The sequence below is a fragment of the Leptonychotes weddellii genome, chromosome 10, assembly GCF_054177405.1.
Source record: "Leptonychotes weddellii isolate Sample4059 chromosome 10, ASM5417740v2, whole genome shotgun sequence".
NCBI lineage: Eukaryota > Metazoa > Chordata > Mammalia > Carnivora > Phocidae > Leptonychotes > Leptonychotes weddellii.
Window position 1 is genome coordinate 50,587,627 of NC_138378.1, and position 22,267 is coordinate 50,609,893.

The 22,267-nt window shown below is 40.8% G+C and overlaps 1 long non-coding RNA gene across 1 annotated transcript in view; it reads right to left on the reverse strand.

Moving 5' to 3' along the window:
- The window catches only part of LOC115941314 (uncharacterized), a 72,621-nt gene that overhangs the window by 19,748 nt on the left and 30,606 nt on the right, over positions 1 to 22,267 (reverse strand). The window contains exon 4 of the long non-coding RNA XR_014149229.1: positions 18,292 to 18,389. This is a non-coding gene — a long non-coding RNA (uncharacterized LOC115941314). The remainder of the gene's footprint in view (positions 1 to 18,291; positions 18,390 to 22,267) is intronic.

A 22,267-nucleotide genomic window follows, 5' to 3' on the forward strand; every position in this document is an offset into this window, starting at 1 on the left:
CTCCCTCCAATGAGGGTCACAGAGAGCACATTCTCTCCTAGCGGCAAAAACACAGCAATATGTGTGTAATGTTTCTGCCCAGGGAAGCCCATTACAGACTCGGCGCCCAAGATTGTTACTGGGGGCTGATGATATGTGCACCCTCTGCCTAGCACCTATTAAAATTCCAGACCCCCAGGAGGAAAGCAGGTGCATAAACCGCATTGTTTGCACAAACAGAGGAGGCTCAGGGAGCCACTCTTAGCAGTTAACTGTTGACGGGGGACACTCCTGGAGCTGAGATCTCAAAGGTCAGGCAAGGCTCAAGCCGGCAAGCGGGCTTTCTATGCATCGCAGCCTCAGGCCTGCTTGGTGAACCCCTTTTCCACATAATTTGTAATTAGAACTTTATCTCTGTATCTCTTGCTATGGGGACAAGGCCCCGTCTACCATGTCCTTCACTCTACCGAGCACTTAGCATACAGCAGACTCTCGGCTGAGTGTTTAAGACCACAGGACTATCTGCTGGGAGTGCTGGTCTACTGCTGCTGAACTGTGACTTGGACTAGCTCCCTCACCTCTCATGGCCTCAGGTTTCTTATCTGGAATAAGGGGGTTCTGATAGTCCTTCCTCACGGCTCTGTTGTTGCAATGGCTGTGGTGCTAGGCCATGTTCAATGGATGCAACTTGAGATACAGACCTGGATTCGTGACCAAGGGTGGACTCCAGACATACCCATTCAGGAGAATTAAAAAATGAACATGATTAGCCTTGGAGGCCCAGGAAGAAGGAGACTTGTGGTTGTAGGTCTGAGTGATTGGAGTTGCTGAGTTTGGGGTAAGGACTGGTGATAGATTCTCCTCACTAGCACTGTTCCTAGCCGTCGGTCATTGGGTCAGTAACAGATCATGTAGTTTCTCAGTCTCTGTGTCTTCTTGAGGAGGAACCTGGATCCGCTAAGTAGGTCCTGATGAGGATTGCTCCGCCCTTCAGGTGTGTCTAGAGAAGTTGATCTTTGCTTGCCTTGCCCACTCTCTCCTTCCCAGGGTATCCATCCTGCCCTACTGTGGCTGCCTGCCCCACTGTGGCTGCTTGGGTGGCTATATTTTGCTCCATGGGGCCCCACCTTGGCCTTACTGACTGAACTGGAGCATTTGCCATAAGGGCAGATTAGCACTGGCTGACCAGGGGCTTCTGACCTGTGAGCCTGGCTTGAAAGGATGAGATGAGCTGGACCTAGAAGATTCTCTTCATAGGAATTTGGAATTGGGCCCTGAGAGATAGGGCTGGCTAGGAGTGGGGCTCCAGTAATTCTGGGCCAGGGCAGGCGGGGATGAATCAAAGTGACGAGGGAGCAGAAATACTAGTGTACAGGCTGAGGATGGGACAGAGGTGGAAAGGCCATGAAAGAGACGTCCCTTCACACTGCCTCAGGCCTTGGGGGTTTTCTTGTTCCAGTGCACATGCATCTGATAATTTGAGGCAATTTAATCAAAGCGTTTAGAGCTTGGGACCTGAATATAGACTCTGCCTCATGCAAGCTGTGTGACCTCAGGCAAGCCCCTTAACCTCTCTAAACTTCAATATCCCCAGCTGTGATAGGGAGAGTAATATTGTCAACTTCATAGCATCATTGTGAGGCCTAAATGATGTCATACAGGACTTCATATGGTTTCTGGCACACTGGTAAGCACCTAAAAATGTTAGATAGTATTCCGATATTCTCATAGCTCCTCTATTTTGGGGGGTCATTCTGATGGCTCTCTGTTTCTGACCATAACAAATAAAAATGTAGTTATAATGGATGATCCTCTCTGGAAGGATTCTTATAGGGAAATCATAGTTCCTAAAACTTCAGCTTCCAGTGTCCTGTGACCTCGCCTAGAAGGAAAGCATACAGTTATTTAGCCGTATTTTATTTTATTTTTTTTTCTGACAGCTGATTGCCTTTTTCGAAGCGTTTAGAACTCCATCTCTGTGTTTAACTACAGGTAGAGTGCTTCTGTGAATCCCCACTGGGGCCCTTCAGTGAATTTAAAATTTCTCTGGAGGTCCGACTTCCATAAAGGATGATAATGTCTTTTATTTTTTGGCCCCAATGCTATCTTTGTGACCAGTGGAAGTTTTTTAATTCTCATAATGCTACTTAATATATGTGACAAGTGTCCATGATCTATTTAGCATGCAGCAAATGCTAAAGAAATGAAGCAGTTCCACCAGAACAACACACACCAGTCTTCTAGAGCCATCAGGCCTGCAGGAACTCATACCCACCCCCTCAATTACAGACGCCAAGCCTCCTTCATCCATTTGAGCATCTCCCTGCCTCTAAGATGAGTCTTTCCATTAAAGTGGTGATGAAAATGACATTTTTTTCCATCACAGAATTTAAACTTCCTTTAATGATAGAACTTTTAAAAATGTATCCAGTGAAATATGACTCAGGGGATTTGCAGAAGTGCATTTTCTTTCAGCTCGTTATGTTCTTATTACAGCTTCCACTCCCAAATCTTTTTATCAGAGGCATGATGCACTCTTTGGGTAACAGGATTGAACACCACCTTTTGACAGCCATAACCACAGTCTTTTAGATGATACATGGATGCTTGTATTAAAAGAATGCATTTTTCTCATGCTGCCTTCTCGTTAGGACGGACCAGCCACTTTTTCTCTTCCTGGGCCATTGCGTCTGTCTTCTAGCAAGACTCTCTTATTCCTGTCTCTCCACCCCTCCACCCTTCTACTCTGTCAGCTATGCTGAAGCCCAGACGCACTTTCAAAAACCAGATCCCCTGCTCTTGTTAAGACCCAGTGCTGACTGCTCCAAACCCAGGATGTAACCGAGCCTCCTCAGCATATCTCAGGGGGACTCCAGGGCTCCCTCTCCCTGCTCCTGGTCACACCTCCGTCCTTCTTTCCTCTCTCAGACACACTTCACTCCTGGCTCCACCCTCTGCTCAGTACAGCTCCTTTCTTTGCTTGGAATGCCCTCCTGCTGGTCTCCAACCTCAACTCCTTCCCTTTTCCTCTGGGTGTGTGGCCCCTGGCTCCATGGGATGGGGAGGACATGACGTAGGTATGGGGACAGAGTTGACAGAATTCCAGGCCAGGCTGGCCCAAAGCAAAATTGTGAAGAAAGCCAAATCTCATCTCTAGCTTCTCACTTTTTCTTTCTTATCACAGAGCCGGCTGGTCTCTCTTTTCCTTCCCTTTTTAGCAGCTTTATTGAAATATAATTTACGTACCATAAATTCACCCATTTAAGGTGAATATAAGTCAATGGATTTTAGTGTAGTCACAAAGCTGTGCAACCATCACCACAATTTAATTTTAGAACATTTTTTATTATAGCCACACTCCCCTGCCTGACAAAAAAACTTTGTACCCATTAGCAGTCATTCCCCATTCCCCCATCCCCAGTCCTAGACAGCCACTGATTTGCTTTCTGTCCATATAGGTCTGCTTATTCTAGACATTCATATGTATGGAATCATTTAATGTGATCTTTTGTGTCTGGTTTCTTTCATCTAGTATCATGTTTTTAAGAATTATATGTGCTGTAGCATGGATTAGTACTTCATTCTTTTCTATTGCTGAATCACACTCTATTGTATGGATCTATACATTTTACTTACTCATTTATTAGTTGATGAACATTTGGGTCGTTTCCACTTTTTTGGCTATTATAAATAATATAGCTGTGAACATTCATATATAATTTTTGTGTGGACATTCCTCTTGGGAATATATGCAGGAGTATGTTGTTTGATTTCCACATTTTTTGTGAATTTCCCAAATTTCCTTTTCTTAGTTATTTATAATTTAATTCCATTGCAGTGCACATTAGTCAGGGTTCTCCAGAGAAGGATGTATCTAAATAGATACATAGATATAGATAGATATATAAGAGAAGATTTGTTATGGGAGTTGGTTCATGCAATTATGGAGGCTGAGATATGCCACGGTTTGGGATACGTAAGCTGAAGAAGCAGAAAGGCTGGTGATATAATTCGGTTTGAGTCTGAAAGCCTGAGAACCAAGAGCTCCAATGTCTGTGAGCCAGACATTGGATAGATGAGCTCGAGAAGAGAAAAAGAGAGAATTTGCTCTTCCTCCACCTTTTTGTTCTGTTCACACCCTCAATGGATTAGATAATGTCCACCCACATTGATGAGGGTGATCTTCTTTACTCAGTCTGCTGATGCTAATCTCTCCTGGAAACATCTTCACAGACACATTCAGAAATAATGTTTCAGGGGCGCCTGGGTGGCTCAGTTGTTAAGCGTCTGCCTTCGGCTCAGGTCATGATCCCAGGGTCCTGGGATCGTGCCCCACATCCGGCTCCCTGCTCCACAGGAAGCCTGCTTCTCCCTCTCCCACTCCCCCTGCTTGTGTTCCCTCTCTCGCTGCGTCTCTCTCTGTCAAATAAATAAATAAAATCTTAAAAAAAAAAAAAAGAAATAATGTTTCACCAGCTATTGGTGGGCATCCTTTAGCCCTATCAAGTTGATGTATAAAATTAACCATCACACGGTGGGAGAACATACTTTGTATGGTTTCAATCTTTATAAGTTTTTGAGTCTTTATAAGTTTATGGTCTATTTTGGAGAATGTTCCATGTATACTATTAAATGTTCTCTATAGATGTCTCTTTGGTCCAGTGGGTTTATTGTGTTCTTCACATCCTCTATTTCATTGTGTACTTCTGGCTAATTGTTGTATCCATGATTGAAAGGGGGTCTTTCTCAATTATCATTTGTTGCATTCTCTTCCTTTCTGTCAGTTTTTGCTTCATGTATTTGGGGGCTCTGTTGTTAAGTGCATATATGTTTATAATTACTTATAATCTTCCTGATGAATGGATGCTTTTATCATTTTATAATGTCCCTCTTTGTCTTTAATAACAATTTTTGTCTTAAGATCTATTTTGTCTAGTATTAATGCTGCCACCCCGGCTTTCTCAGATCTCTTTGGTTACTATTTGCATGTTTTCCATCCTTTTACTTCAATCTAATTGTGTCTTTGAATCTAAAGTGTGTTTCTTATAAACAGTGCATAGTTGTACCTTGTTGTTGTATCCATTCTGCTGATCTGCCTTTTTAAAAAGGCATTTAAATTTACTGTAATTACTGATAAGCGGGATTTGAAGCTATCATTTGTTATGTATTTTCTTTATTTCTAACATCTTGTTTCCTCTATTATTCTATTATGGCCTTCTTTTGTGTTAAATAGTTATATATTTTCTAGTGTACCATTTTAGTTCACTTATTGTTTCTCATAATCTTTGCTAGGTTATTTTCTTTATGGTTGCCCAGAACATTAGAATTAGCATCTTAACTTAAAAAACAATCTAGTTCATATGAATACTAACTTAATTTTAATAGTAACCAGAAGTTTTGCTCTGGTATAGTTCCATTCTACTCCTCCTCTGCTGTGGTATTATTGCCATATATATTACATCTTTATGTGTTTTAAGCTCATCAACACAGTTTTGTAATTAATGCTTTATGGAGCTGTTTTTAAAATCAGGTAAGAGGAGAAAAGAGGTACAACATACTTTAATCTTTCTTTTATATTTACCTTGTAGTTACCCTTACCAGTGTTCCTTATTTCTTTGTGTGGATTCAAATAACCAGCTACTATGCTTTATTTCAGCCCGAAGGACTCTCCTTACTATTTCTTATAGGGCAGGTCTGCTAGTGATGAATCTGTTTTTGTTCATCTTGGAACTTCTTAATTTCTTTTTTATTTTTAAAGGATAGTTTCTCCAGATACAAAATTCTTGACTCACAGTTCTCCTCCTTCCTCCCCACCCCCAGCATTTTGAATATGTCATCTCACTACTTTAGGCTTCCATGGTCTCCAATGAGAAGTTGGCTATTAATCTTATCGAATATCTCTTGCCTCATGATTAGTCATTTCTCTCTTGCTATTTTCAAGATTCTCTCTTTGCCTTTCAGTAGTATGATTAGGATGTGTCTCTGTGTGGATCTTTTTAAGCTTGTTTTATTGAAGTTCATTGAGGTTCTTGGATGAACAGATTTGTGTCTTTCATCATTTTTAGGAAGTTTTAGGCCATTATTTCTTCAAATATTCTTTCTGTCTCTTTTTTTCTCTCTCTTCTGGGTCTCTCATTATACATATTTGAAAATACTTGATGGCATGCTGTATGTTTTTAAGGCTCTGCTCATTTTTCTTCATTCTTTTTTCTTTGTGATTGGATAATTTCAGTTGACCTTTATTCAAGTTCACTGCTTCTTTCTTCTGTCAATTCCAATGTGTTGTTGAGCACCTCTAGTGAATTTATCATTTCCAGTTATTATACTTTTCAAATCCAGAATTAGGTAGAATAATTTCTATCTCTTTATTGATATTCTTTATTTGGTAAAACATCATTGTCTTGCTTTCCTTTAATTCTTTAGACATGGTTTCATTTAGCTCTTGAACATATTTATAATAACTGGGTTAAAGGCTTTGACTAGTAAATGCAATATCTGGGCCTTCTCAGCGTCCATTTCTTTTTTTTTTTTTTAAGACTTTATTTATTTGTTTGAGAGAGAGCCAGAAATAGAGAGAGAGAGAGAGAGAGCACACAGTGGGCAGTGACAGAGGGAGAAGCAGACTCCCCACTGAGCAGGGGGCCTGACGCAGGGCTGGATCCCAGGACCCTGAGATCGTGACCTGAGCTGAAGGCAGATGCTTAACCGACTGAGCCACCCAGGCTCCCTCAGGGTCCATTTCTTTTTTTCTTTTAAATTTAAATTCAATTAGCCAACATATAAGTACATCATTAGTTTCAGATGTAGAGTTCAATAATTCATCAGTTGCGTGTAACACCCAGGGCTCATCACATCACATGCCCTCCTTAATGCCCATCACCCAGTTACTCCATCCCTCCATCCACCTACCCTCCAGCAAACCTCAGTTTGTTTCCTATAGTTAAGAGTCTCTCATTGTTTTTCTCCCTCTCTGATGACTTCCCATTCAGTTTCCCTCCCTTCCCCTATGATTCTCTGTGCTATTGCTCATATTCCACATATAAGTGAAACCATATGATAATTGTCCTTCTCTGATTGACTTATTTCGTTTAGCATAATACCCTTCAGTTCCACCCATATCAATGTAAATGGTAAGTATTCATCCTTTCTGATGGCTGAGTAGTATTCCATTGTGTATATATATACTTGTCTTCTTTATTCATTCGTCAAAAGACATCTTGGCTCTTTCCATAGTTTGGCTATTGTGGACACTGCTGCTATAAACATTGGGGTGCAGGTGCCCCTTTGGATCAATACATTTGTATCTTTGGGGTGAATACCTAGTAATGCAGTTGCTGGGTCATAGGGTAGCTCTATTTTTAACTTCCTAAGGAACCTCCATACAGCTTTCCAGACTGGCTGCACCAGCTTGCATTCCCACTGACAGTGTAAGAGGTTTCCACTTTCTCTGCATCCTTGCCAACATTTTATGTTTCCTGTCTTGTTAATTTTAGCCAATCTGACTGGTGTGAGATGGTATCTCATTGAGGTTTTGATTTGTATTTCCCTGATGCTGAGTGATGTGGAGCACTTTTTTATGTGTCTGTTGGCCATTTGGATGTTTTCTTTGGAGAAATGTTTGTTCATGTCTTCTGCCCATTTCTTGACTGGATTATTTGTTTTTTGGGGTGTTGAGTTTGATAAGTTCTTTATAGATCTTGGATTTTAGCCCTTTATCTGTAATGTCATTTGCAAATATCTTCTCCCATTCTGTAGGCTGCCTTTTAGTTTTGTTGACTGTTTCTTTTGCTGTGCAGAAGCTTTTTATCTTGATGAAGTCCCAAAAGTTCATTTTTGCTTTTGTTTTCCTTGCCTTTGGAGATGTGTTTAGCAAGCAGTTGCTGTGGCCAAGGTCGAAGAGGTTGCTGCCTGTATTCTGTAGGATTTTGATGGATTCCTGTTTCACATTTAGGTCTTTCAACCATTTTGAGTTTATCTTTTTGTATGGTGTAAGAGAATGGCCCAGTCTCATTCTTCTGTATATGGCTGTTCCAATTTTCCCAACACCGTTTGTTGAAGAGACTGTCCTTTTTCCATTGGATATTCTTTCCTGCTTTGTGTCAAAGATTAGTTGACCATAGAGTTGAGGGTCCATTTCTGGGTTTTCTATTCTATTCCATTGATCTGTGTCTGTTTTTGTGCCAGTACCACACTGTCTTAATGATTACACCTTTGTAATAGAGCTTGAAGTCTGGATTCTGATACCACCAGCTTTGGTTTTCTTTTTCAACATTCCTTTGGCTATTCAGGGTCTTTTCTGGTTCCATACAAATTTTAGGATTATTTGTTCCAGCTCTGTGAAAAATCTCAATGGTATTTTGACAGGGATTACATTGACTGTGTAGATTGCTCTGGGTAGCATAGATATTTTAACAATATTTATTCTTCCAATCCATGAGCATGGAATGTTTTTCCATTTCTTTGTGTCTTCCTCATAGAACACTAAGTGTTCTGTAGTTTCTAGAGTACAAATCCTTTATTTCTTTGGTTAGGTTTATTCCTAGGTATCCTATGGTTTTTGGCGCAATTGTAAATGGGATCAATTACTTAATTTCTCTTTCTTCTGTCTCATCATTAGTGTATAGAAATGCAACTGATTTCTGTGTGTTGATTTTATATCCTGCCACATTACTGAATTCCTGTATGAGTTCTAGCAGTTTTGGGGTGGAGTCTTTTGAGTTTTCCACATAAAATATCATGTCATCTGAGAAGAGTGAGAGTTTGACTTCTTTGCCAATCTGAAAGCATTTTATTCCTTTTTGTTGTCGGATTGCTGAGGCTAGGACTTCTAGTACTAGTTGAACAACAGTGATGAGAATGGGCACCCCTCTTGTGTTCTGGATCTTAGGGAAAAAGCTCTTAGTTTTCCCCATTGAGAATGATATTTGCTGGGGGCTTTTCATAGATGGCTTTTTATCCCTGCACTGTGGAGAGTTACAATCAAGAAAGGATGTTGTATTTTGTCAAATGCTTTTTCTGCATCAACTGAAAGGATATATGGTTTTTGTCCTTTCTTTTTTTAATGTGATGTATCACGTTGATTGATTTGCAAATGCTGAACCACCCTTGCAGCCCAGGAATAAATCCCACTTGGTCGTGGTGAATAATCCTTTTAGTGTACTGTTGGATCCTATTGGCTAGTATTTTGGTGAGAATTTTTGCATCCATGTTCATCATGGATATTGGTCTGTAATTCTCCTTTTTGATGGGCTCTTTGTCTGGTTTTGGGATCAAGGTAATGCTGGCCTCATAGAATGAGTATGAAAGTTTTCCTTCCATTTTGATTTTTTCAAACAGCTTCAGAAGAATAGGTATTAATTCTTCTTTAAATGTTTGGTAGAATTCCCCTGGGAAGCCATCCAGCCCTGGACTCTTGTTTTTGGGGAGATTTTTGATTACTGATTCAATTTCCTTGCTGGTTATGGGTCTGTTTAGATTGTCTATTTCTTCCTGTTTCAGTCTTGGTAGTTTATAAGTTTCCAGGAATGCATCCATTTCTTTCAGATTGTCTAGTTTGTTGGCATATAGTTGCTCATAATAGGTTCTTAAAATTGTATTTCTTTAGGATTGGTTGTGATCTTTCCTCTTTCATTCATGATTTTATTAATTTGTGGCCTTTCTCTTTTCTTTTTGATAAGTCTGGCTAGGGGCTTATCGATCTTATTAATTCTTTCAAAGAACCAGCTTCTAGTTTCATTGATATGTTCTACTATTCTTTTCATTTCTATTTCATTGATTTTTGCTCTAATCTTTATTATTTCTCTTCTCCTGCTTGGTTTAGGCTTTACTTGCTGCTCTTTCTCCAGCTCCTTTAGGTGTAAGGTTAGCTTGTGTATTTGAGACTTTTCTAATTTCTTGAGAAAGGCCTGTATTGCTATGTACTTCCCTCTTAGGACCTCCTTTGCTGCATCCCAAAGGTTTTGAACAGTTGTGTTTTCATTTCTATTTGTTTCTATGAATTTTAAAAATTCTTCTTTACTATCCTGGTAGACCCATTCATTCTTTAGTAGGATGCTCTTTAGCCTCCAAATATTTTAGTTCCTTCAAAATTTCCTCTTGTGACTGAGTTCAAGTCTCAAAGTATTGTGGCCTAAAAATATGCAGGAAATAATCCCAATCTTTTGGTACCAGTTGAGACCTGATTTGTGACCCAGTATTGGATCTATTCTGGAGAATGTTCTATGTGCACTCGAGAAGAATGTGTATTCTATTGCTTTAGATTCTAACACTCTGTATATATCTGTGAAGTCAGTCTCGTCCAGTGTGTCATTCAAAGCCCTTGTTTCCTTATTGATCTTCTGCTTAGATGATCTGTCCATTGCTGTGAGTGGGGTGTTAAAGTCCCCTACTATTACTGTATTATTATCAATGTGTTTCTTTAATTTTGTTATTAATTGGTTTATATAATTGGCTATTCCCAGGTTAGGAGCATAAATATTTATATTTGTTAGATCTTCTTGTTAGATAGACCCTTTAAGTATGATATAGTGTCCCTCTTCATCCCTTACCACAGTCTTTGGTTTAGAATCTAATTTGTCTGATATAAGGATTGCTACCCCAACTTTCTTTTGATGTCCATTAGCATGATAAGTTGTTCTCCACCCCCTCACTTTCAATCTGGAGGTGTCTTTGGGTCTAAAATGAGTCTCTTGTAGAGAGCATTATGGATGGGTCTTGCTTTTTTATCTGATCTGATACCCTATGTCTTTTGATTGGAGCATTTAGCCCATCTACATTCAGAGTAACTATTGAAAGATAGGAATTTAGTGCATTGCATCACCTTTAAAGTCCCTGTTTCTGTATATTGTCTCTGTTTCTTTTTGGTCTGTTACTTTTGGGCTTGATCTTCACTTACAGGATCCCCTTTAATATTTCTTGCAGGACTTGGTTTAGTGATCACAAATTTTTTTAGTTTCTGTTTGTCCTGGAAGCTCTTTATCTCTCCTTCCAGTCTGAATGACAGCGTTGTTGGATAAAGTATTCTTGGCTGCATGTTTTCTCATTTAGTACCCTGAATATATCATGCCAGCCCTTTCTGGCCTGCCAGGTCTCTGTGGATAGGTCTACTGCCAGTCTAATGTTTCCACCCTTGTAGGTTAAGACCTCTTGTCTAGAACTGCTTTCAGGATTTTCTCTTTTTCTCTGAAATTTGCAAGCTTCACTATTATATGTTGGGGTGTTGATCCATTTTTATTGATTTTGAGGGCAGTTCTCTGTGCCTCCTGGACTTGAATGCCTGTGTCCTTCCCCAGATTAGGGAAGTTCTCAACTATGATTTGCTCAAATATACCTTCTGTCCCTCTCTCTTTCTTCTGCCTCTGGGACCCCAATAATTCTAATATTGTTTCACTTTATGGTATTGCTGATTTCTCAAAGCCTCCTGTCATGGTCCCTTAGTTGTCTTTCTCTCTTTTCCTCAGCTTCCTTCCTTTCCATAATTTTGTCTTCTATGTCACTGACTCTCTTCTGTCTCATTTACCCTAGTTGTTAGATAATCCATTTTATACTGCATCTCAGTTAAAGAATTTTTAATTTTGGCCCAATTAGATTTTATTTCTGCACTAAGAGATTCTCCAGTGTCTTTTGTGTTTTTTCCAAGCCTAGCTAGTAACTTTATAATCGTTATTCTGAATTCTAGTTCTGACATTTTACTTATACCCATATAAATTAGATCCATGGCAGAGAGTATTACCTCTGGTTCTTTCTTTGGTTGTGAATTTCTCCTTCTAGTCATTTTGTCCAGAGAAGAACAGATGAACGAGAGGACAAAATCTAAAATATCAACATGACCCAAGCAAAATACAAACTAGACAAATCTGAAGAGGTTAGAAACCAAAAAACAAAAGGAAAAAATATATAATTTCATAGATGGACAGAACAGGATGATCCACTTGGTCCTGGGTATATTTTGGTCTGTTTGTTAGAAGACACTAAATCCCTAAATTGTGAAGAAAGCAAAACTTATATAAATACAAAAATAAAATTGAATACAGTGAAAGGAAGCGAAAAATGAAGAATATATCTATAAAATGTAAATGTAAAATTGAAAATTAAAAAAAGACTTAAAGACAAAGAGTTGATAAAATAAAAAACTAGATGAAAAGAAAAAAAAGAAGAAAGAAAAAGAAAATTTTAAACTGAAAGACTAAAGACTCATGAGAAAAAAAACCTGAATTCTATATACTATTTTGCCCTAGCGCAGAAGTTTTTCAGTTCTGAGTGATCCGTAAACTTGGTATTAGCCTGATGTTGTTGATGGTCTTCTGGGGGAGGGGCCTGTTGCACTGATTCTGAGGTGTCTTTGCCTGGGTGGAGTTGCACCACCCTTTGCCAGGGGGCCAGGCTCAGTCAGTGTGAGCTGCTTCAGGTTGCTCTATGTGGCTTTTGTGCCCTGAAGGCTTTTTCCCACTTTAGAGGATGAAAAAAAAAAAAAAGTAAAAATGGCAGGGCTCCCATCTCTAGCCCCAGAGCTGAATGATCCCTGCCCCCACTCTTCAGTGCACCCTCAGGGAAAAACAGTCGTCCTTTTGTGTGCGCCAAACTCTGCAGACTCCTGCAATGCACACCCTCACCAATCCACCCAGGGGAGGGAGAGAGGGGGTCCCACTGGCCCTGCCACTTGCTGGGCCCCTGCTCAGGGAGCAGTTGCCTGATCGAGCATGCACCGACGCTGCTCCTCACTGGGGAAGGAGCAGGGTCTTACAGCTGTTGTCCCTTGTAGGGCCCCTGCTTGAAGAGTGGTCACCTGATCATGCCGAGGCTCCTGGTTTATGGCAACAGCTAGCTGAGAGGCCCCTCCAGGGCTCACTAATTGTAGCCGACTTCCTGCTCCAATGCTTGGGAACTCTGCTGCACTCAGGCACCCTCGTTCTTTCTGTGACCTTGGGGATCCTGAGACCACACTGTTCCACCCAGGATTCTGCCCCACTTCATCACCTGAGCACCTTTCAGGCAGGAATGCCCCTCACAGGAGCAGACTTCTAAAAGCCCCGATTTTGCACTCCGCTGCTATATCATTTTCTGGTAGCTGGCTTTCGGAGTCTCCCTCTCCTCCACTTTATCTTCCAATATTTCCCCTCAGATTCACGTATCTGCACCTCCTACCCTGCAAAAAGTGGTTGCTTTTCTATTTGTGGAATTGCAGCAATTCTTTTCTTAGATCTCAGGTTGAATTCACAGGTGTTCAGAATGATTTGATAGATATCTAGCTGAATTCAAGGGACCAGATGAAATGAGGGTCCCCTGCTCTTCCACCATCTTCCCTCCAATCTTTGTATTTATTTCTCTCTTCCACCTGGCTGCCAGCCATTCCCTCAGGGTCCATTTCTATTGATTGTTTCCACCCTCACCCCCCACCACATGCATGGTCCATACTCTCCTAATTCCTTTTGTATTTTACAGTCTTTCATTGAAAACTGGACATTTTCGATAATACAATGTGACAACTCTGGAAATCAGATTTCTCCCCTCCCCAGGTTTTATTATTGTTATTGATATTGGTTGCAGTTGTTGTTACTGTTTATATTTGTAGTGACTTTCTTGGACTAATTATTTAAAGTCTATATTCCCTCTAGTGTCTGGTCACTGAAGTCTCTGCTTGTTTAGCTTTATGGTCAGCTAATGATTGATGAGAAATTCCCTTAAATGATTTGAACCATTATGTCTTCCACCCTTTACCAAGAGGCTCTGTGTGTGATGGGGCATGCCTTTAATATTCAGATTGTTCAGTATTCTGCTTTACTCTTTACTTTCTGCTGTGCAAGGCCTCTAGGTCATCCAGTGCTGAGAGATTGGGGCCATTGCAGGTCTTTCCTTGTCATGTACACAGACCCAGGTATGCAGGTTTCTAGATCTCCAGGAATAGAATGCCTCATATCCCTCAGAACTTTTCAACCCCTGTAAGACATCTTGCCCCAGATCTTCCTTTTAAGTTTTTACCCAGACTCTTGTTTGCTTCAGATGGCTTAGAAGCCTCAGGCAGCTGCAATGTTAAACAGTTGCTGCTGATTATTTTCAACAAATGCTTTTACCACAGAACAAAGTGTTATGTTAGGTCAGATAATGAAAAAACACTATAAATGAGGCTCTTCCAAGGAACACTGGAACAGTTCAAATGGTGAAAATGCTCTAAGAATGAAGCTTTTTGATGTGCTCCAAACATGGTCTGTTCCTACTGGTAGCTACAAGGCTGCAGGTTTTCACAGCCACCAAAGTTGTGAGGCTGCTGTTTCTCAGGGCCATCACAGAGCTGGGGCAGGAAGGATGGGAGCAGGTCAAGGGAAGAATGGGAATAGGTCAACAACACACTGTGGTACTCTTATTGAGGTTCATCAGTTTTTTTTTCCTGAATGAATGATTCTCAGATTGTTGTAAGCCTTTGGTTTATGTTCAAAGTTCTAAAATAGTTTATTTTAACCACTTCGAGGAGTGTTTGAGTTGTTCTGATGGACGTGCAGATTTACTGAGTTCCTCAGTTTGCCATTCCAGAAGTCCAGACTGTCTAGTATTTCTTTACATAGCTGTTTCTGTTTCCCTACTAAATGGCAAGGTTTGAAGGCTAGAATAATTTTTAAATCATGATTTTATCTTCTCTATTTGGTCCGGTATGGGCATATAGCAGGTGTTCAATAAGTGCTTGTTAAATTAATAGTGGAGAAAATTCTTTAAAAGTACAGGCAGGTCCATCCAAAGCCTATATTGAGTTCCTTCACAAAGATCCAGAAGAATGGAGGCAAAAGTGTGAAACAGGCAAAGTTTCTCTTTTTTTTTTTTTTAAAGATTTTATTTATTTATTTGAGAGAGAGAATGAGATAGAGAGAGCATGAGAAGGGGGAGGGTCAGAGGGAGAAGCAGACTCCCCGCCGAGCAGGGAGTCTGATGCGGGACTCGATCCCGGGACTCCAGGATCATGACCTGAGCCGAAGGCAGGGGCTTAACCAACTGAGCCACCCAGGCGCCCCAAAGTTTCTCTTTGATGTGGTGATAGCAGAAGGCCCACACATCTGTTGGAAATTAATTGCAAGAATTATAGAGTGCTATCAAACCTTACTTCAGGGAACTACTCCACCAGCGGTATGCAAACTTCCTTTTTGCCCATCATAGAATTTTAGATAACTAATGGGACTTTAAAGATAACATTGTGCAACATATCCCCTTTCAAATGAGAACTCAGGGTAACAGGAAATTAACGTGCTCAAAGTAACACAGTTAATTTGATGTAGGGCCCAACTGTCATATCCTGTAGTTTAGTGTTCTTCCCCAACTTCCTACTGTTCTTCAAGGTAGAAGGCATGGGAACCCAACATGTGAATCTCCACTGGGGGTGGAGCACCAAGAATGGATGTGAATAAGCACTGGGCTTGGGTTTGGAAAATGAAAGTTCAGGTCTGATTCTGCCACTAATAATTGTGTGATTTGTTCAAATACCTTCACCTCTTTGAGCCTTGGCTCCTCTAGGGCAAAATGTTGATGATAACACTTACCCAACTAGGCTATTGGGGGAATTAAATGAATTAATTTGTGTGAACCTTACGCTTATGCTCTTAACAGTCACAAGAGTGGGGAAAAAAAAACTTAGAAAAGAAAATGACCCTTCTGGGTTTTTCCTTTTTCTTTTTCTCTTTCTTTCTCTCTCTTGCTTGCTTTCTTCCCTCCCCCCCCTTTCTTTCCTTCCTCTCTTCCTTCCTTCCTCCCCTGCTTTTTGTAAAAACTAACCTCATATAAGAAAATGTCTTTGAATGCACATAGGAAGAGCGTAAAATATTCCCTCAAACTAAAAAAAGAGCTAGTATGTTTTAGTTCACCCTAACTCTGGACAAATAAGTCACTGCTCATCTTCATAGCTGGGGATAAAGTTAGGTGCCACATTAGAAAACAAATAAATGGAATTTTAACCTCCCTCTTTTTTAGTCTTTGAAGGCCCGAACAGACTGATAAAGTGTGTCTGGTCTGTGCACTTAATTTCTTTCCCACTCACAGTGCCAAACACTGTGGTGAGATCTTAGTAATAAAGAGTTACTTAAGACACAGTCTCAGCTCTCAGTTTTTCTAGATCTGCAGTTGGCACCACTAAAAAGAAACGTATGCCTCTATTAAAACAAACTCATAGGTGCAGTAATACAGTCTAATAGATCCTTGTTGTAGGTGGAATTGTGTGCCCCCTGAGAATTCATATGGTGAAGTTCTAACTCCCGGTACTTTAGAATATGACTATTTGGAGACAGGGTCTTTAAAGAGGTAATTAAGTTAAAATAACATCATGAGGGTGGGCCCTAATCCAACATGACTGTTTTTTTGTTTTGTTTTGTTTTTTGGTTTTTGGTTTTTTTTTTAATAAGGAAAGGAGATCAGGATACAGACACATCTAGAAGAAAGACCATGTGAAGATGCAGAGAGAAGACAGCCATCTACAAGCCAAAGAGAGAGGCCTCAGGAGCAACCAAACCTGCTGACACCTTGATCTTGGACTTATAGCCTCCAGAACTGTGAGGAAATAAATTTCTATTGTTTTAAGTCATCCAGTTTGTGGTACTTTGTTATGGCAGTCAGAGATAATCAATATAATCCTCCACTGGGATTGACTTACTTGGGACATTAGTACTATCACAGTTGGTTAAAAACAGCATTAGCATGTATAATTTAACTCATATATTGAGATATTAATAAGTGTATTATGTTGCTGAGAACTCTAAAGATAACATTTTATTAACCTAGTTTTATTATACCTAAGCCCACATGTTTCCCCCTATACACATCTGGAGGATGGAGCTGGGCTGCCTGTTCATGTCTAAAGGAAGGATGAGGTCTTGGTGCAGGAATAGAAAAGACACCACTAAATCCTGAGTTATGAGACAGGATTTGAAGCAGGGTACTAATATGGAAAAATGCTTATGCTGTAAGGTTAGAGAAAAAGAGGAAGATGATAAATCTTACATTTAATGTAATTCTTGTGTAAAAACAACAAAAGTTATCAATTCTATGTATGGAAAAAATATTGGCAGGAAATACATCATAACATTCAGGGTAATTGTTTTGGAAGCTGGTACTAAAGTTTATTTTTTCTTCTTTTCTATTACCTACTTATCTCAGTTTTCCACATATTCTCTAGTGGGCCTATTTACTGTTCTAAGGAAAATAAAATCCATAAGGTATGTCTTGTGAAAAGATCCCAGATCTGATGCTAATTTCTGGAGTGTATGGCTGTCCCTTCCCTGCTTCTAATTATTTTCTCACATGTAAACCAGGTAAAATAGGGAACCTAAAAAATTTCTATTATTTAGACCCAGATGATTTGAACTTTTTGATAGTTGCTTATACTTTTTATGAAGGGACAGAGTTACTAACGTAAATTTATATCCAAACCAGTACAATGACTATTCTACTTTAAAAAATCAATTGTTTCTAAATACTTAAAAAGACAACTAAAAATCCAATATAGCAGTGTCATGTCTGCATATAAAAAAATGACCTCTCTCTGATGTATTCATTAAAAGAGGCTCTCAGGGGGCGCCTGGGTGGCTTAGTCGTTAAGCGTCTGCCTTCGGCTCAGGTCATGATCCCGGGGTCCTGGGCTCAAGCCCCACATCAGGCTCCCTGCTCAGCCGGAAGCCTGCTTCTCCCTCTCCCACTCCCCCTGCTTGTGTTCCCTCTCTCGCTCTTTCTGTGTCAAATAAATAAATAAAATCTTAAAAAAAAAATAAAAGAGTTTCTCAGAATATCCCTTCTTAGCAGATACTTGATTATCTTAGGTTCTGTTATGGTGTACGTAAATACTAGCAAATACATACATGGTTTACTGGTCGTTTTCTAACAGCTTCACATATATTAACTCAAGAAGTCCCCACAATAGGGGAGCCTGGGTGGCTCAGTCATTAAGAGTCTGCCTTCGGCTCAGGTCATGATCCCGGGGTCCTGGGATCGAGCCCTGCGTCGGGCTCCCTGCTCCGTGGGAAGCCTGCTTCTCCCTCTCCCACTCCCCCTGCTTGTGTTCATTCTCTCACTGTCTCTCTCTGTCAAATAAATAAATAAAATCTTAAAAAAAAAGTCCTCACAATAATCTTAGGAGGGATACTATTACTATCCTAATTTTTCCAAGGAGGAAACTGAATTACAAAGAGGTGAGTAAGTAGTGGAGCTGGGATGTGAACCCTGTCAGCCTAGCTCTGGGGCTCCTGTTCTTAACTACTTTCCTCTGTGGAGGGGACTTGACACAACAGCTCTGGTCTTATAGAACCATTAACAATGTGGCTTGCATTGATTTAGGCAGGACCTTACCTTCTCCTTCTTTTCTCCTTCCATGAGACTTAGTGAACTTGACTCTGTCTGCCTGGCGGGGTGCAGTAAGGTGGAATCTGTTTACTGACTGCATGTCCCTGGAAGATGGAAAAAAGTACTCTGTTGGGAGCAGTATCATTTCTTGCTCCATCCGCATGGTTCATTTATTCTTATTTTTAAAATTCTGGTGGACTTTGTTAAAAGTTTCAAACAATTCAAATGAACTCTGGCCACAGGGTATGATCACATGCTTCTCTCTTCTATTTATCTTGTAACAACTTTCTCAAGTAAGAGATGCCCAATTTAACAGAGAATAAATTAGTAGCCCTGTAATATATCTTGGGAAAGTGTAGAGAATATACTCCCTTGCTGCATTTGGCAAATCAAATAAGCAAGCAAGATCATGTTCTTAGAAGAAACTCAATTCTTAGAAACTCTCCCCCATCACACAGTTGCGAGGACAATAGCAGATTAATTAATTTAAGTGAATTGGAAGGGATAGATACAAGAGAACCTTTTCTGAAGATGGCTTTGTTGGTGTTTTAAATTGAAACTCCACAGATGGAAAAACCTATTTAAGTGACCAGTTCATTGAGCAGGCTTCTTATTTGTATGCGTGGAAAATCCAAGAGACCCAGCCATGGTGCCGGCCAAGAGGCTGCCCATGGGAGACGTTCATCACTCCTTGCTCTTTCTCTTCTGGCAGAGGCCTGCACCACGAAGACAAGGTTCCTTGTCATTTATCTTTGATGAAGTAGTTTTCCACTTTCAGGGAAGTTCCCAGTTTAGTGTGAGGGTCAGTCAATTTTAGCCAAGAAGGATGGCCAGGCAGCTGCCCCTGATGTGTCCAACCTTGGGTGGATGTGGCTGCAGTCAGGTGGGCAGGGTGGCTGGGTCCTCACTGAGCTTTGTGGTGGAGGATTCTCTGATTGTTCTATGCAGGGAAGTCAGGGGTTGGATTCTGGGACAGCATGTTAAATTGGGGTAAGGTAATAAAAAGGCCAAAGAATGGACTGCCTTTGGGAAGAGAGGGAATAGGAAGCCAGGAGCAGGGTGTTGGCCTTCTGCCCTGCCTGTGGCTGGTTTACTGGGGGAGCTGCCTGAATTGTCCCTAGCATGTGGCCTGAGGTATGAGCTGAAGGGCCTCCTGCCCATTTCTCTCTGGCCAAGATGTGCTGGGGTGCCTCTTCTGAAGCTCCCTCTCCTAAAGGAGCCCAGTGCTGGAGCTTTGGTGGCTGCTTAACTGCTCTATTATTTCCTTTCCGTTCTCCTCTGCCTTCCAGCATCCACTGACCAGCAACAGAGAATGGGTTTTCTATGGGATCATGAGGTCTCCTTCTGTTTACTTTTTAATGTATTCCTTTCAAACTTTAAAAGTCAAAGAGTAAGTGCTGACTCTAGAGCAATCCGGCAGCAGGTTGGGCCAGAGGTGAGGACTGTAGATCCCTGCTCACTCATAAACTCTGTGGCTCCTTGGAGAATTCAGGTTACAGGGTTTACGGACACAGGGGCAGGGGGTGTACTCATACCCTTTTAAACTTCCCAATGGCTAGTTTTGTTAGCTACTTAGTGGAGATGAAAATACATGGTCCACAGATTTATTGAATGGAAGAAAGATATGACATGGGTGCCTGGGTGGCTCAGCTGGTTGAGCGCCCGACTCTTGATTTCAGCTCAGGTCATGATCTCAGGGCCATGAGATGGAGCCCTGCGTTGGGCTCCGGGCTAGGCATGGAGCCTGCTTAAGATTCTCTCTCTCCCTCTCCCCCTCCCCTCCCCACCCCAGCTTGCATGCTCTTTCTCTCTAAAAAAATTAAAAAAAAAAAGATATGACATATTTTACAGTGCTTTGAAACTACAACCAATTTTGAAACTACAACCATTCAAATATAAGCATGAGCTCATTGGAACTAAAGACTGTTGCCACCGTATAACAAGTATGATGTAGTCCCTGTGTGTGGAAGTCTGATTATTAAACCCATTTCTTGAATTATCATCATTCTCTGACAAGGCTCAGGATTTTATCCAGCCTATACTCTACAGACTAAGAAATAATGCAGCATATGCCCTATCATAGGCACTTAGGAGGTCACCTCCTTCCTTCTGTAACTGATGGGAAGTTGTATCCAGGGAATGTCATTCCAACCTTGACTCATTCCATAAATATCAATCACTTGCTCCGCGGCCCCATACATTTGATTTTACAAAGTGAGCAGGCTCACTGAGGCCTCTATCAGACTTTTAGGAGGAAGATGCGGGGAAGCTCTGTGGTGTCACTCTTTTGGCATCCCCAGCACCGAGCACACATGTCTGACAAATAGCAGATGCCAGGGAATCTGACAGATGAAAGGACAAATCAAACAGCAAGCAACTGTTTCTCTTTGTCTTTGCTAATGCCTACAAAGTCTTCTACATCCTTTTTGCTAAAGAGCCAGCAAACTTCAAAGAGCTTTGACAGAGGACTCCCAACATTGCCAAGAAGATCCTGGTAGGTTCACTTGGTACGTTTGCAGAGCTTAATAGGCCAAACATTTCTATTCCGTTCCAATAACTTGAGAAGTAATCAATTAAGAAGGGTATTCTTGGGGGTGGGGGAATCGAAAAAGGGAATTATACAACAAACTTGACTGTGATATTGTTTACATATTAGTCTTTATATTTCTCTTCCGTAATATCTAATTCAGTCTTGCAGCTACTTAAGCAGAAGTTTGAAGGTAGCACTTAAATGTGGACAGAATGACTGATGGCTTTTTAGGTCAGTGGAGAGAAGAGTGTCATGTTCATGGAGTTTTGCCTCCTCTATTGTCATGGAGATAGGACACCACACTAAAGTGAGTGTGCCAGTACTTTAATTTAGAGCCAGATTTGAAAGGAAAAGGGAACTGAATTCAAATGTCTTTTTTGGTTTTGTTTTTGCTAATGTCATACTGATTTGTAAATGTAAAACCAGTTCAATGCCCACGATTGCTACCACTGAAACTGAACTTGGGAGCCCTTGATAGCTCCATAGCCCTGATGCCATAAATTGGCTGCAAAGGCTCAGTTTCACCACAGGAAGGTCATAGATGAGGCCACTGACAGGGCAAATGAGTGCAGAAATGGGTTTGGTGAGGAAGATAGTGTGGGACTTGGATTAGAGATGTTAACGGGGATCCCATGGAAGGGTCTAGCAGGCAATTGAAATATGAATCTGGAGAGCATGAGTAAAGACCAGTGAGCAAAGTGGATTGGACATGGTTCAGAGTCTAAAGCACGGGTTGGCAAGGTTTTTCTGTAAAGGGCCAGAGAGTAAATATTTTAGGCTTGTGGACCATAGGGTCACTGTAGCAGCCCTGCCACTGTAATGAACAAGTAGCCTAGACAATATGTAAATGGGTCAGATGTGGCTATGTTCCAATAAAACTTTATTTAAAAAAAAACTAGTGTTTTTGGTATGGTAGTTGAGGGAAATGAAGAGAGGGTGAAATTTGGCCAGAGGGATGTAGTCTCTTGACCTCTGCTCTAGATGATGAATGAATGAATGAATGAATGAATTGTAAAATGAGTTGGGGGAGTGAACAGTGTCCAAAAGAGAACCTGAGAAGTGCTTATGTCCTAGTCAAAGGCAGATAAGGAGCCAGGGAAGGAAAAAGAAGCATTTCCAGAGGAAGGAGGTAAATCCAGAAAGCCAAGTGCTTCAGAGACAAGGAGCTGGAGTTTTAAGGGGCAGGAGTGTTCAATGATGTGAAAATAACACCTGGAGGTTCAGTCAGAAGAGCATCGTGCAGAGACTATTGGAAATAGTTTGCAGGATACATCTGATTTTTTAGAATGCAGTCAAGGGAGGGATGGACACGTAAGGCCATTAAGTAGTGGTTGTCAAGGTGATGGATATCTTTTGAGGTAGAAGGGAAGGAAGCTGAGAGAGTCTGTGGCCGAGAGCCTCAATCTTCTCAGGATCAAGGGAATGTTAGGATATTCATTGCCAAGTGGAATA